Raw genomic sequence first — 16,834 nt, 5'->3', positions numbered from 1 at the left:
AAGTCTTGAAACTATTTAATTTTAGGTTTTAATATATTATCATATTTACATTTTTATCAAATATATTTGTCAAATTTAACCTATCTACAAATACATATTTTCTATTATTAATCTTTTAAACATTTTTTTAAATTTTTTTCTATGTTTAATATATTTTATTTTATTAAATTTGAATCATTAATTTAACATATAATATACCAATATCATGTTACTAGATAAAGAGAAATGAGAGAGTAAGTTGTTGGGGGAGTTCTAAGTAGAGATTTAGGATGTAGGATGATTTATATATTTGAAGGATGAAAAAAAGACATAAAACTGAAACTCTAAAAATTCATCATTTAACAAATGTTTAATTGGGTCTATCAAAAACCTCTTTATATTCCTATTGTTTGAATTGTATATTAATAAACATGAACAACAAAAAGAAAGAAAAGAAAAGGTAACCAACTTTTACAGATTTAGTTTTTATAAGGAGGGAGGATTAAGGAAAGAGGATCTCATCCCTTGTCTAAAAAAAAATACTCTTTTATTGATCGTGAATATTAGTCTTTGTATGAATCATTATATTATTTTTAGAGCAATTGTGAACCATGGTTTTCAATTTGAAGCCCTTGTTGGTATTTGAAGCCCTTTTAGGTCAAAAAAACAATAGTGTGAACACATTGGTTGATATATGCATTTCATGATGGTATATGCAAGTCTACGTAGAAATAGTGATAAAGATTTAGATTCATTTATTTATAACCTAAATTTCACCTATAACTCTTTCACCCTCATTAATTTTTAACACATTTTCTTTTTTATATTAATAAAAAGAAATCTCCTTGATTTTTAATAAACATATTCGAATAAAGTTTAAATTTTAATGTTAACATATAAAGTGAATAGTAACGATAAACAATCATACTTGCAATATTTATTCAAAATATTACATCATTAAATGATTCTGCCTCATTTTTTTTTCAACAAATCAATTTTTAACACTTTATTGTATCTGCCATTGTTATGAATTTAAACAAATGTGAAGCGTTATTTAGTTTTAAATTATCCAAGTAATTACAACATTTAATTTATCATTAGTTTAGGTGCTCTCAAATCTTCCTTCTATATATTTGTATAAAAATAGAATTTCACAAATTATTTTCTATTCATTTTCAACTATAACCAATAAATTCTATCTTTCTTTGATTTTATCAATGTGAGAGGTACGGCCATAAGAGACAAAACTAATATATAATCTAAAATATATGAAAAAACAAAATACACTACAAAATGAGAAACAAAACTCACTTGAAAGTTGTTACCACCAACCTTGAAACACTTTTGTTTTTAATCTAAATCTAAATATATTTGAAAAGTAAACTTAATCATTTATTGGTGGTTTCTCATTACATCTAGATACCTAAAAAAATCAAACATGAACTATATCATTTTTTTAACAATTGAAGATACCCTCATTGAATGACATTATTGCTCTTTCTAAACATGCTAATGTAAGGTAGCAAACCATTATAAGTTAAAATAAGAAGAATCAAAAGTATCATTTTCACTAATGTCGACCATTATTTAGGAGATTTCATTCTTCCACTACTTCGCTTATAGTAAAAAATAGTTTAACTGTTTTGACTCTGAAATTACATCAGAACATAATGGTGATATATCCATTTTATTTGTTGGGCAACTATAACAAATAATTCCTATCTTTTGTTGAATTTTTCAATGTGAGGCACAACTATAAGAGACAAAAGGCTAATATATAATCTAAAATATATGAAAAACACTACAAAACGTGAAACAAAACTCCCTCAAAAGTTTTTACCAACTTTTTTTATTCTAAATACAAATAGGTTTGAAAAGTAAACTTAAACATTTATGGGTGGTTTCTCATTACATCTAGATACCTAAACAAAACTTAAAAACGTTTATAGTGAACTTTTGATCTTTTACTACAAATAAAAAACTTTCGAAATGCAACGTGTTTTTGCAACAAATAATTTATTAATGCTAATTTTTAAAAACTGCATTTCACATTACAACGAAATAATTCACCATTGCAAATACAATATTAATTATTACAATAACGACGTATTTTTACGTAAGATAAAATCCGAAAAATATATATTACAAATTATATCATTAATAATGGAAAAATGTAATATTTCTTTGAAAGTTTTATAAATATAAGGTTGTAACTGTTAAACAACAAAACTCTTAATCGGTATCAACAACAGAAATTAACCAAAAGAGTTAATTTATCTGTAGTTACGTTACTTGGGTATATCAAAGGTCGCATTGATTAATGTATGTATATTTATTGATCATTATATTATGTATTTAATCAACCTCATGTAATCATTAAGAAAACAGTCAAAAGTTATTTTACGCTAAAATAATTCTATCTATCTTTTATTTCTTTCTTGGTATCAGAGCATCTCTTGGACTACTCCTTTCTTTTTCTTTCGATCCTATGGCTGATTCAAACAAAAATCAGTTGTTTCCTAACTTTCTTCAATCGATCTCTGTTAAACTTGATCAGCACAACTTTGTAATCTGGAAAAGTCAAGTTATACCGGTTCTTAAAGGCAACCGTCTTTTCCGATTTTGTTACTGAATCCCACCCAGCCCCTGTGCAACGATTACTTCTGTACAGGACGATGAAGCTGTTGTTGACGATGACGAAGAGAAACCCACCGTCGTCGCAAATCCTGAGTTTGAAGCATGGGAGGAGAAAGATCAGCGAATCATAAGTTGGTTCCTCTCTACCTTATCAGATTCCATTCTTGCTCAAGTTGTTGGCGACGCATGTGAAACCTCTTCGCGTCTTTGGGATACACTTGAAAGAATGTTCGCAACACAATCTAGAGCTCGTTTGGTTCAGTTGCGACTACAACTCCAGACTCAGAAGAAAGGTAATAAATCAATGAATGAATACCTTCAATCTATAAAATCTATAGCAGATTCGCTTGCAGCAATTGGTGAGAGAGTTTCTGAACTCGATTTGTTCACTCATACCTTGAGTGGCCTTGGACCAGAATACGAGGCCTTAGTGGTTGCTGTAACCACCCGTTTCGAACCGGTGAGTGTCGAGGAACTCACTGGACTTCTACTCAACCATGAACAACGGCTAGAACTGGCACATTCTGTTGCCAACAATGCCTCAGCCAATATTGCTTTCGGACGACATAGAGGAGGTGGAAGAAACTCTCGCGGGAATCCATCGCCGCGAGGAAGGGGATCAAATTCAGGACCCTCTGAATATTATATGGCTAAAAATTCTTATGCCAATGGACCTGAGTCCGAGTCTGGTGGATGCTGGAGCGGGACACCTTTATATAGGCCCAACAATAACATAAATAATAATTCGAGTCGAGCTGGATCGAATTATGGGCCCAATAATCTTCAATTTGGAAACAATTTATTTTCTCGTGACGGGAACCGCCGTAGAAATAATAATGGTGGTAATCAACGTCCGAAATGTACCAATTGTGATCGAATTGGACATTCATCGGATAATTGTCGCTCTCACCAACAATGTCAACTTTGTAATGGTATTGGACATCTTGTCAATACTTTTCGGCGTAGGTTTGATCATAACTTTCAACCTTCGGCTCCGCCTGCAGCTATGATGGCCAGCCCATCAGTGATCTCAGATCCTGCTTGGTATCCAGACTCGGGTGCTACTAATCATATTACGGCTGACTTAGAAAATCTTCACACTCACTCGGCATATCAAGGTACTGAACGGATTTCAGTTGGTAACGGTAACCCTCTATCCATATCTCACATTGGCAATTCTATTATTAATAGTGGAAATCAAACTCTATATCTACGAAATATTTTGCATGTTCCACAAATTGTCAAGAATTTGATGAGTGTTGCTCGATTTACCGCTGATAATAATGTATTCTTTGAATTTCATCCTTCTTACTGTTTGGTAAAGGATCGCTCTACGAAGATGGAAGTTCTTCGAGGCAGACTTAAAGACGGGTTATACTATATTTCTCCATCAACAATCCCTAAACATGCTCTTACAACCTCTCGAGCTTCAGCGTCTACTTGGCATCATTGTTTTGGACACCCTTGTGCTGCCACCACATCTTATGTTATTTCTCATTTTCAGTTACCTATGTTAGGAAACAAGAACTTTAATGTTTGTGAAGCATGCCAGATTGGAAAAGCTCACAAATTACCTTTTCCAATTTCTATATCAAAAACTTTTGCTCCACTTGATTTAATTCATTCTGATGTTTGGGGACCGGCTCCCGTTTTCTCTACAAATGGTTTTCGTTATATGGTTATTTTTGTTGATGATTATAGTCGGTATATGTGGTTATACCCACTTCAAAAGAAATCGGATGTGTTATCTATATTTGTGAAATTTAAGGCACTTGTTGAAAACCAATTCAACCGGAGTATAAAAATGCTCCAGACTGATTGGGGTAGAGAATATCGTAATCTTGGCTCATTGACAGAACTTCATGGAATACAGCACCGACTCTCGTGCCCATATACGAGCGAACAAAATGGAGTTGCTGAACGAAAATTACGGCATATCACTGAGATTAGCCTCACCTTAAGGGCACATGCATCGGTACCTCCTCAATACTGGGATGATGCGTCTCTCACTGCAATATATCTTATCAACCGACAACCATCACCTTCTCTAGATCATCGCTCTCCATATGAAATATTATTTCGGTGTGTGCCTGACTATATTTCTTTGAAGACTTTTGGGTGTGCCTGTTACCCTCTCATAAGACCCTACAACCAACACAAGATGGATTTTCGGTCCACCCAATGTACTTTTCTTGGGTATAGCTCGGTTCACAAAGGCTATAAATGTCTCCACCTACCAACCGGTCGTATATACATCTCTCGACATGTTACCTTCAATGAACAATTGTTTCCCTTTTCTACAATATCACCTTCAATACCTACTCACACAACCCAACAACCATCGCTATCTATCCTCACATATTCTGTTCCATCTACAACCTCAACCGTTATTATTGCACAACCAACCACACCTACCACACCTACCACATCTATCCCTCCTAATAATCCAATTAATCCAATCACTACCCCACCTCAATCTTTTTCTAACTCATCTACTCCCAAATTGGTTGAATCCACACCTATTCCTAGAAATCCTATTTCTCGTACTTCACCTGTTCGTGCTCCTACATGCTCCATTCATCCCATGGTCACTCGAGCCAAAAACCGGATTCATTCCTTAAATATCAACTTTGCCTCTAGTGTTGAACCTACATGTGTTTCATCGGCTAATAAAGACCCTGCTTGGAGGGCTGCCATGACATCTGAGTATAATTCTCTACTACAGAACAACACATGGACTCTTGTTCCGCGAACTCAGACTCGCAATGTGGTTGGATGCAAATGGGTTTTTAAACTTAAACGGAAAATTGATGGGTCAATTGAACGACACAAAGCACGACTTGTTGCAAAAGGTTTTCATCAACAATCTGGAATTGATTATGAGGAAACCTTTAGTCCGGTTGTCAAACCAACTACTATCCGAACCATTCTCTCACTCGCTGTTACACGATAGTGGCCTATCCACCAACTTGATGTGAGTAATGCTTTTCTTCATGGCACATTACTTGAAGAAGTTTATATGGCTCAACCACCTGGATTTATACATCCTGATTTTCCACATCATGTATGTCGTCTACAAAAGGCCATTTATGGACTAAAGTAAGCCCCGCGTACTTGGCACTCCACGTTATGTAGGGCTTTATTATCCATTGGCTTTATTGAATCCAAATCCGATACATCGCTTTTTATTTATCACAAAGGCGATATTTTGGCTTATCTACTAGTTTATGTGGATGATATTATATTTACGGGAAACTCTTCACCCCATCTTATGTCTACGATATCTAAATTGTGTAAACTATTTCCTATTAAAGACATGGGTGATATTCATTATTTTCTTGGAGTTGAAGCTACTCGAACTCCTACCGGTTTGTTTCTTAGTCAAGTTAATTATATTTCCACAATCCTTAAGAGAGTTAATATGGTGGATGCAAAGCCACTTCACACTCCTGTTGCCATTGGGTCTTCTCTTTCCAAACATGATGGTGAACCCTTGAGTGACCCACTTCTCTATCGAAGCATTGTTGGCGCTCTTCAATATCTTACTCTCACACGTCCTGAGCTCGCCTTTGCAGTTAATCGAGCGTGTCAGTTTATGCACTCTCCCACCACTACTCATTGGGCAGCTGTAAAACGAATATTACGTTATCTTCGGCATACACCGTATCATGGATTACAAATTCGGTCATCGTCATAACTTTCTCTTACAGCATATTCCGATGCTGATTGGGCCGGATGTCCTGATGATCGTCGATCCACCACTGGCTATTGTGTATTTCTTGGAGACAATCTCATTTCCTGGAATTCCAAAAAGCAACAGGTTGTTGCTCGTTCTAGTACAGAGTCTGAATATCGTGCCTTGGCTCATGCTACTGCTGAACTTTGTTGGCTCCAATCTCTTCTAGGAGAACTTCACGTCACTCTGAATCGTCCTCCTATTCTATGGTGTGACAACATTGGTGCAGCATTTCTCTCTGCAAACCCTGTCTTTCATGCTCGTACCAAACACATTGAGATTGATTTTCATTTTGTTAGTGAACGTGTTGCTCGTAAGACACTTATCATTCAATACATATCAACTCGTGATCAGATTGCAGATATCCTTACTAAAGGTCTTTCATCTAAATGCTTTTCACTTTTTCGTGACAAGCTCACAGTCTGTGCCACACCGTTTCGCTTGCGGGAGGATGTTAAACAACAAAACTCTTAATCGGTATCAACAACAGAAATTAACCACAAGAGTTAATTTATCTGTAGTTACGTTACTTGGGTATATCAAAGGTCGCATTGATCAATGTATGTATATTTATTGATCATTATATTATGTATTTAATCAACCTCATGTAATCATTAAGAAAACAGTCAAAAGTTATTTTACGCTAAAATAATTCTATCTATCTTTTATTTCTTTCTGTAACTAATATAGTAATACAGAAAATTAAGGAGAATCCAAATATTCTCGCAAAAAATTAAGCTTTAATGTTTACAAAATATTTAGTAATAACTTATATTTTCGTTAACTATTGTATCAAATAATATACGTACACATATGATTGTTATGGTTGGAAATATAAATATGAAATAACTATGATGGTTTTGTTAGTTATATTTGTATTATATATTGTAGTAACACAACTAAATAATTTCTTCGCAACTCGATTTGCAATACTATGATAGAGTATCATTGCAAAATATATTACACTGGTATTTAAATATATTTTGAAATATTTGAAATCTGTTTGCAATAGGATTTGCAGTAATTTATTTAAATTTCTATTTATCAGTTATTTTCAAATCCATCAGTGCAAACGTAGTTGTTATGTCTATTAAAAATAATTGTTCATAATTTATTCGCAATAAAACTTGAAGTAAGTTATATAAATTTATACATAAAATATATTTTAAAAAATTTTCAAACTCATCAGTGCAAACTTAGTTGCTAGCCCTATTAAATATAATCGTTTATAAATTTATCGCAATAACATTTGGCAGTAAATTTTATAAATTTATAATTAGAATATATTATGATAGGATCGACTTTATCAATAGAGACGGGGTTCTGACTATTGATGAAGGCTAAAGAAAAACGGTTTGAAAGAGATCCTGTTAGGGATTTAATTCACTTTCTATTCTACGCAAACACTTGTAAACACTTGAAATAGATTCAAGGCGGAATTGTTTACATGGGTTTGAAGCTCAAGATGAAAGATGAAAAGATGACAGAAATGAAAGAACACAATAGTTTGTTTATGGATGTTCGGAGAAACTCTCCTACGTCACCCTTCTTCCAACCACCGGAAGGATTCACTATAATATGATTAGAATCAAATACAGTTTGCACACACTTAGCTCATTATTGAACAGAACACACTTTGTTCAATTTACAAGATGAAGAATATCACTCAGCTAAAGGTGTTTTTTATTCTAGCTCTCTTTTGATTCACACACAGTACAATTAGAAAACAGCTTCACATCAAAAGGCTTGATTTCTCTCTCTGGAGTGGCAAGCAGAATTATCGATTGACTCTTTTTAAAATCTGGCAGTTCGTGAGACGGATTGTCCGTTGTCCTTGAGATTTGTTAAATACTGGGTATGGGCTAACGGTCGAATCTTTTAGAATGATACGTGGCACACTTCCATTGGAAAGCCTCCATTGTACACAACAGGTTCTGAGCACAAGGATCGTGGCCGTACACCACTGGTAGTGCGCCGAATATTCCATCAAAGATTAGGAAAATTCTCTTACGTGGCATTCGTTGGTTGGTTGCATATAGTTGTTGTACTGATCTTCACTAGAAAGTGGAGCAAGAGTAGAGTACAGCTATAGCACGAGGGTAGGCGGGTGCTAGCTTCAAGCATACTGCTTAAGTTTAGTATTAGACGTATTTCAGTTAGACGGATTGTGAAAATCTGTCTAATGAAATTTAAACATCCCCGTCTAATAACAAAGTCCATTAGATCGCCTGGTCTAATAGAATTAGACTTACGTCTAATTACAGTCACTTCAGACTAATCTGAAGGAGTTAGACTCACGTCTAACTTTCACTAATTAGACTACACGTCTAATTATCCAATAACCATTAGACTGTACGTCTAATTTCACTGAGTTAGATTGCATGTCTAATTCCGGTTCTACCTCAGACTAATTTGAAGGAGTTAGACTCACGTCTAACTTTCACTAATTAGACTACACGTCTAATTATCCAATAACCATTATACTGCACGTCTAACTCCACTGAGTTAGACTACACGTCTAATTTCGGTTCTACCTCAGACTAATCTGAAGGAGTTAAACTTACGTCTAACTTTCACTTAATTAGACTACACGTCTAATTATCCAATAACCATTAGACTGCACGTCTAATTCTGTGCATTCATTAGACTGCACGTCTAACTCCGCTGAGTTAGATTGCACGTCTAATTCTTTGCATCTAATGCCAAAATCGGTCTAATGACCCTCATTAGAGCCAAGTCTTATGAAATATGATTTCGATACACATGCATCAAAACGCATAAGTCATTTCATCATCAAAATTCTAATGGTTAAATTATTTCAACACTTAGTCAAAATAATTTGACCCAACAATTTCCCCTTTTTTTATGAAGAAATTGAAAACCTGTATATATATACAAAAAATATGCATTCATCATATAAATAAAACAAACATTTACATGCAAATGCAGCATACAAAAATATCATATTCATAATTAACCAAACGTGAGTGTTTTTAGAAGAAATACACAAAACCTTGTTCCCCAAAATAACCAAAATAAGTTAGCATCAAAACATTACTAACAGATTTTTCAAAAACTTTCATCTCAAATGAAAATAATTTCCATTATAATCTTCTTCTTCTTCCTAGTCTTTTCATTGGAAAGGGTAAACTTCAACCTAGGAGATCTCTAAGACTGCGGTTAGAGGGGAGTTGGAGACATCTCTTTTCCTTTTCTTGTACTTGAGAGCAGTGCCGTTCCTGAGATTTTTTAGGCCTTAGGGCGAAAGCACGAAATTGGGGCCCTACGCATAAACTTCATTTGTGTTTCAACGTTGATCTTCAATAATCTTCCAATATCTACAAAGATGCAACAAAAATTGTCAACGAAAGTGACTTCTTCTTGCATTTTTAGATGCAAAATCATTGATAATTGTATCGTAATCAATATATTCCAAAAAATCTTTTTCAATACATAAAATAGCAAATCCATTCAATTTATCTTGAGACATCGAAGATCTTAGATAATTTTTCAATAATTTTAACTTAGAAAACTTTTTTCAGCAGAAGCTACCGTAATAGACAATGTTAGTAAAATTCGATATACAATAGAGACATTAGGATAGCAATCTATTGACATTACAAAATCAAGAATTTCAGCAGCGGGCATATCCAAACTAGGTAAAGCAACTTGCAGTATTTTTAATTCAGAAAACAAATCACTCAAATTAACATCACACGTACCTTCATGAGAAAGCACTAGTATCAAGAGTGCAATCAAGAATAACAGAAAAATATTTGGCCTCTTTAACATTATTTATAATATAATTTTATACACTATTAGCCAACATAATGATCAATTCATTCTGAATTTTATGGCTAAGATAATGATAATGTATTTCATTGTTCATAGCACGTCTAACATGATCTTGCATTATTATATCAAACTCAGCAATCATCTCAACTAATTTATTTCTTGATCTCAAGTTGCAATTCTTTATCAATAGTTTCATCTTGTTCTAACCTTTTCTTCAAGTCCCACCAGGTTTTCATATTTTTGTAATGTTCAGCGCTGCGCTCATGCTCTTCAAGAATCCTACTAATATTTTTCCAATCCCTGCATTCTTCATTTGCAAGTGAGCTACTATTGTGATTTAATTTAAATAACTTACGACAAAAGCAAAACACATTATCCACTGATTTTGAATAAACCAACCATTTCCTATCCCTTTCTTCTCCATTACTTAACTTTTGAGAATATTGAAAATAAGAAAAGCGCCTAGAAATATGATCATAAGGAAACTCAATATTTAATTCCCGTCTAGGACCCTTTTCAACCAATAAATCTCTTGTTTTATTATCAAGATTATCCCAATTTATAGGATCATATATATCTACTAGGGGTTTATCCACGAGAGAGATAGAATGGTTGTTCGTTTGACTATCGTTTTCGGGAATGATATTTATTTCCTCCACATTCTCATCTACATTAACTATATTAATTTCTTCAGCATTTATCGCTTCAATGGAGTCTAAATTTTCAGAAGCTTTTGTTCTTTTAACAAACTTGTCAAGCGCACCACTTTGAGATTTAACAAATTGTTCTTCTAAGACCATCTCCAACCCTACGGAAAAATGGGTTTGGAGTTGCCCATTTTGCTCCAACCATACGGCATTCCCAACGGCACTTTGCAGATCCGGCAAATATGGAGAAAGAAGCCGGCAAATTTGGCGTACTACTATTCATCACTGCAATTAGGCATAAAATGTAATCATGTCCTCCAACTATTGTGTTTCTTTTAATTAAGGATTTCTTTATTTATTTTTATATTAAACATTTCTCTAATTTTATATATTTATAATCTTTAATATATAATCTTTTTATATTTATATATAATTTATTTATTTAAATTATATTTATGTGTATGAATTGTTAATTTATAATTAAATTTTGTTTCATAAACAAATAAGAAAAGATTGGGGTTAAATTTATAAAGTTGATAAATATATAGATAATATTAGTAAAGTTAAAAAGTTGGTATAAAAAAGAATATTCTGAGAATATTCTTTTGAGTTTGGAAATGGGTTTTTGGGTTGGAGATGGATTACTGTTTGATGTGATGTTTACTGCATTTTAGAGTTGAAAATGGTGTTGAGGGTTGGAGATGGTCTAATTCTTTCCTTTTTCGTTTTTCATATCCAGATAAATATTTTTTCGGCGCCATCAAACAAGTAAACTATTTTCAAAGATCTTTATGGCTTAACCACACAAATACACAATCTCAAAACAAAGCATAAAAATAAATAACAATCAAACCCTGATGTTGAATTTTCACTTTTAATGGTTAAACCTTACCTCAAGGCTCAACCCAGCGAAACAGAGCCATCGTCGAAATTATTTTGTTGTCGGTTTCGTTGTCGATGTAGGATACAGAGACTGAGAGAGACAGACAGTAGGGTTTTCAAATTTTTGTTCTGATAGTGTTAGTTTGTTTTTCTATTTGGGCTATAGAGCCATGGGCCAAAAAATCTAACATAAAAAAAAATTAACATAAAACTCCTTGTGTTCTTTACTTTCTGTCATTGACATTCATTCATTTGAAGCTTCAAATCCAACAAACGATTCCGCACTTGAACTTGTTCAAGAGTTTGTGAAAATTTGTGAAGAATAGAAAATAGATTTTAACTTCTAACAGAGTTAAAATCGAATCAATGTTTATAAGTTGTTCACAATAGTCAGACCTCCGTCTCTATTGTTAACACTGATCCTAACACCTTCATCCACCTCATTTCCTTACAACATTCAGTAATGGAAATATATTCAACTTTTGTAGTAGACAAAGAAATATATTTCTATAGACGAGACTGCCATGATACAACTCCTCCTCTAAAGGTAAACAGATACCCTGAAGTTGATCTCATTATGTCGATATCACCACTCATATTTGAATCAAAAAACCCTTCAATATGTGGTTTTCCAGTACCATAACACAGAGCATACTTGGAGGTCCCTCGAAGATATCTCATTAGCCACTTAATTCTTTCCTAGTGTTCCTTACCGGGATTTGAAAGGAAACGACTAACTACTTCAACCGCATGAACTATATCCGATCTTGTGCATACCATTGCATACATCAGACTACCTATTGCTGAAGCATATAGAACCTTGCACATTTCTTGTCTTTCCTCTTCATCTTTGGGAGTCAGTGTCTTGTTTATTTTCAAGTCTATAGCCAATGGACAAGCAATTGACTTTGCCTTGTACATATAGAATCTTCTCAATATATCTATCTTGAGACAACCATAGTCTTTTCTTCACCCAATCACGAATGACCTGTATTCCAAGAATTTGTCTTGCTTGACCCAAGTCTTTCATCTCAAAAGTCTTAGCCAAATCCTTTTTCAACTTGAAAATCTTGAGTTTGTCTCTCCCTACAATCAACATGTCATCAACATATAGAAGAAGTATAATAAAATCATTAGAAGCAATTTTTTGCACAAAGACATAGTGATCTGTAAACTTCTTCATGTACCCATAGATGGTCATGAACGACTCAAAATTAAGATACCACTACCTTGGTGATTGCTTCAAACCGTATAGACTTTTAATATTTTGGAGGTTAATGTCGGTCTTTATTAATTTCTTCATATTTTGGAGTGTTTTGACTACGAATCCAACATAATATTGTCCGTTAACTTTTTCCAAATTCATATCGATTTATCATTGCTCACTCGGGAGGGAATCGATTTCCTTGGTGACAGTTTTCCATCTTTCGATAAACACGAAAAATTTCTCATTTTCTCCTTGTTTGATGATCTTCAACCTCTTTTCTGGTCGTTCGAAGTTGAAATGCATTGAGAAGCGTTTAATTTGTTCAAAACAGTTTGTAATCAAAAATTGGGTTTCTTATTTTAAAATTGTTTTAAAGTGTAAGGAGATACTCAATAGTTTCCTTATACTACACATACTTGATTTGTACCAAAACAAGAATAATGGTTGTTTGTTTTGACCGAATCAATATATCAAAAATTTTATTTATTTTGAAAAAAAAAATTGATTTTGATCCAACATGATGGGATGAATCAAACTTCATTCAAATAGTTGTTCAACATCATTACAATCATGTTGGGATGCTTTCTAGGTTGTGACTCAACATAATTAGCCCAAGAATAATAAACCCGTTTTTTATTTTTATTTTGAAAATTCAAATTTGGTTTTTTTTTGTTTAGATCGATTGATTGGTTCTATCATATCCAGATAGTTTCTAAATGATCCTAGGATCAATATCCAACCATAAAACACCATAAATAGCCAGCATACAAGCTTATGCAATTTGAAATATAAAAATTTCAAATTCAAACTATAAATATGAATTAGAGAGTGATTGAAACCTTATCAAGGATTAGAGAACACTCCTTGATCCTTAAGGAAGATTTTGGGATGCTCACATTTTATGGCTTTAAACGGATTTTCAAAAAATACAGAAGCTTTAAGTTTTAATGGCGGATTTTTTGTACATCGCGATTTAAGGGTGGAGATTGGATTCTCTGGTTTGGGAATGACTTAGGGGGTCTATTTATAGTTGTCTTTAGTCGGTGGACGCTTCAAGTGGTCGGAATCAGCCAAAAGTCATTAATGGTGTTTTGGTTGTTCTTGAGCTAACGTGTCGAATAGGATGACTCGTCCCTAGGGAGAAATGATCATCGTGATAGGGTGATCATTTCACCTTTTAAATCAGCCATTTTGATGGATTAACGGTTGAGTTCTAAAAAGACAAGATCAACACGGATCTTCAAGCTTATCCACTCCGGCGTCGCGTTAAAGACAAAGGTGGTGGTCAAAATGACGTCGTTTTGAGTGTAATTAGGAATTTCTTTGGCGTTCCATTAGTGTCTAGCATTTCGTCAGTGCTCGAGTGGATGGAGCTAACGTCCGCGTTAGCTGCTCTCCTGTAATGAGCGCGCTTCTCCTCAGTTACAACGGCCTACGCGGTTGCTTCCTAGGCACTATATGAAAATTCAACGCTCATTCGATGGCTATGGTTCCTGCTGCAATCGATTCTACCAATTTCGGCCACACAAGCTCATGAATTTATTTTTTTATTTAAAACTTTAAGGTTTATTTGAAATTGATTTTTCTTGCACCCTTTTAGCTTTAATTTTGATCTTTTTTAAATGCATAAAATATTAAAATAAATATGTCAAATATTTTTTGTATTTTTAGGGTTAAATAAATAATTTTGAGGAATGAAATTGTTACATTATTTCATCCTAAATTATTTATTTTTATCCCTAATTTTTTTTTAAAAAATTATTTTAAGATAAATGAGTTCAACATTTATCCCCAAATAATTCTATTTTTATTATTTAGACAATTTATCTTAATTAATTAGACTCTAATTATTATAATAATTAACTTAATTAATTGTTTTAATTGGATTTTAGAGAGTTTAATTATTTTGATTTTATTTATTTAAAAATAAATCAAAATAATTATTTTTTTTATAAATTGATGTGTAGTTTTTATTGTTTACACTAAATTAAATATATATATATATAGAGGAGAGATAGAGAGAAGGAATTTGGTGATGGAATTTTGTAAGAGAATGACTTGGCACTTTTATATTTCTCTCTTTTCTCCCACTTTTATATTTTCCAACCAACCAATAAGGTAATGCCAAGTTATTTCCTCACTAAATTCCCTCACCTACTCATTTCTCATATATATAATCTTTTACATTTGTGAGGGAAATGACTTCGCATAATTTTATTCGCTGAACAAATTAAATAATTTTTCTTTCCTCCCACTTTTACATTTTAAAACTATGTAATAATATCATAAAAATAAAAAATTTATTTAATCTATAAATATAATATATTAATCAAGTTTGAAATAATAATTTTTAGCTATTTACCTATTGTTTAAAATATTTAATTACAAAGATTATTTTTTTATAAATTTATATTAATATTTTTTTAATATATAGAAAAACATATTAAAAGTTTTAAAAATTTAACTAATAATTAAAAAAAGCTTAATAATAAATATTTTATAATAAATGATATTACTGTATAAATAAATCTCTTTACATAATAAAAATATTTTATATATATATTTATTTATAAATTAATATTAATATTATTTTAATATTATATTAAAAAATAATTTATAAAAAAATATAATTATACTTTTTTTATTTATAAAACTAAATTAAAATTTTGAAAAAATAAATAGTTAAAGATTATATGTTTATTTTAATAATATATTTTAATAACTAAATTATAATTGTATATTAAAAGTTAATTATATAATATATATTATTAAAACTATGTAATAATATCATAAAAACTAAATTATAATAAAATATTAATTTATTTTATAAATAAATATAATAAAATCAGATTTAATATATTAATCAACTTTGAAATAATAATTTTTAGATATTTAATTTTCTTTTTTAAATTTATATTAATATTTTTTAATTAGTTGAAAATAATCAATTTAAACTATAAAATTTATATTGTTTTTCATTTTCAAATTTAATTTTCAAATAAAAAATTTAAACTTAATTAATTAATTAATTATAGATTACCTTCTTGTCAAACATTATATGTTTCTGTCTTTATATATCTCCAATAATATCACTATAATTTAATTAATGATTTATTTTAATTAATCATATATTTAAATTATTTTATGTTTTTTAAAATAAATTTATGTTTTATACCTTATAACTATAATTTTACAAAAATAATTTATAATTTATAATTTTATTAATGATATTTATTAAATCATAAAATTATAAAAATAAATACATTTAAATAACAAATTTATAGTTAAAAATATATTATATTATTTATAATTTTATTTATTATATTATTTATACATAAATTTCTTAATAAAGTAAATCTTTTTTTATATATTATTAAAACTAAATAATATTAAAAAATAATTATTTAAAAAATATAATTTAAAAAATAAGGAATAAGGTAAATAAATATAAATATTAATCACTAAATTACTTAATTATATATCTTAAATTATATTTAAAACTTATATTAATATAAATTTAAATATTTATAATTATAAAATTTTATTTTAAATAAATTAATATATTATTTAAAGTTTTTGAAATTAAATTTACATTTTTTTTAATTTATAATAAAATATTAAAATTTTGAAAAATAAATTTAATTAAGAATTATAGGTTTATTATAATAAATATATTTTAATAATTAAATTATATTTGTATATTAAGGATTAAATATGTAATATAAATTATTAAAACTATGTAACAATATCATAAAAACTAAATTAAAATAAAAATAATTATTATTTTATAAGTAAAGTATAATTAAAATATGCAAAAAAATAAAAATAAAAAAATAAGATTTAATAAATTAATTAAGATTAAAATAATAATTAGTAGATATTTAAATATTGTTTAAAAATTTTTAACTAAAAAAGATTTAATTTTTTAAATAAATTTATATTATTTTTTAT

This window comes from Impatiens glandulifera, chromosome 2, assembly GCF_907164915.1.
Source record: "Impatiens glandulifera chromosome 2, dImpGla2.1, whole genome shotgun sequence".
In the NCBI taxonomy this organism is placed as follows: Eukaryota; Viridiplantae; Streptophyta; class Magnoliopsida; order Ericales; family Balsaminaceae; genus Impatiens; species Impatiens glandulifera.
This window is presented reverse-complemented; position numbering follows the sequence as displayed.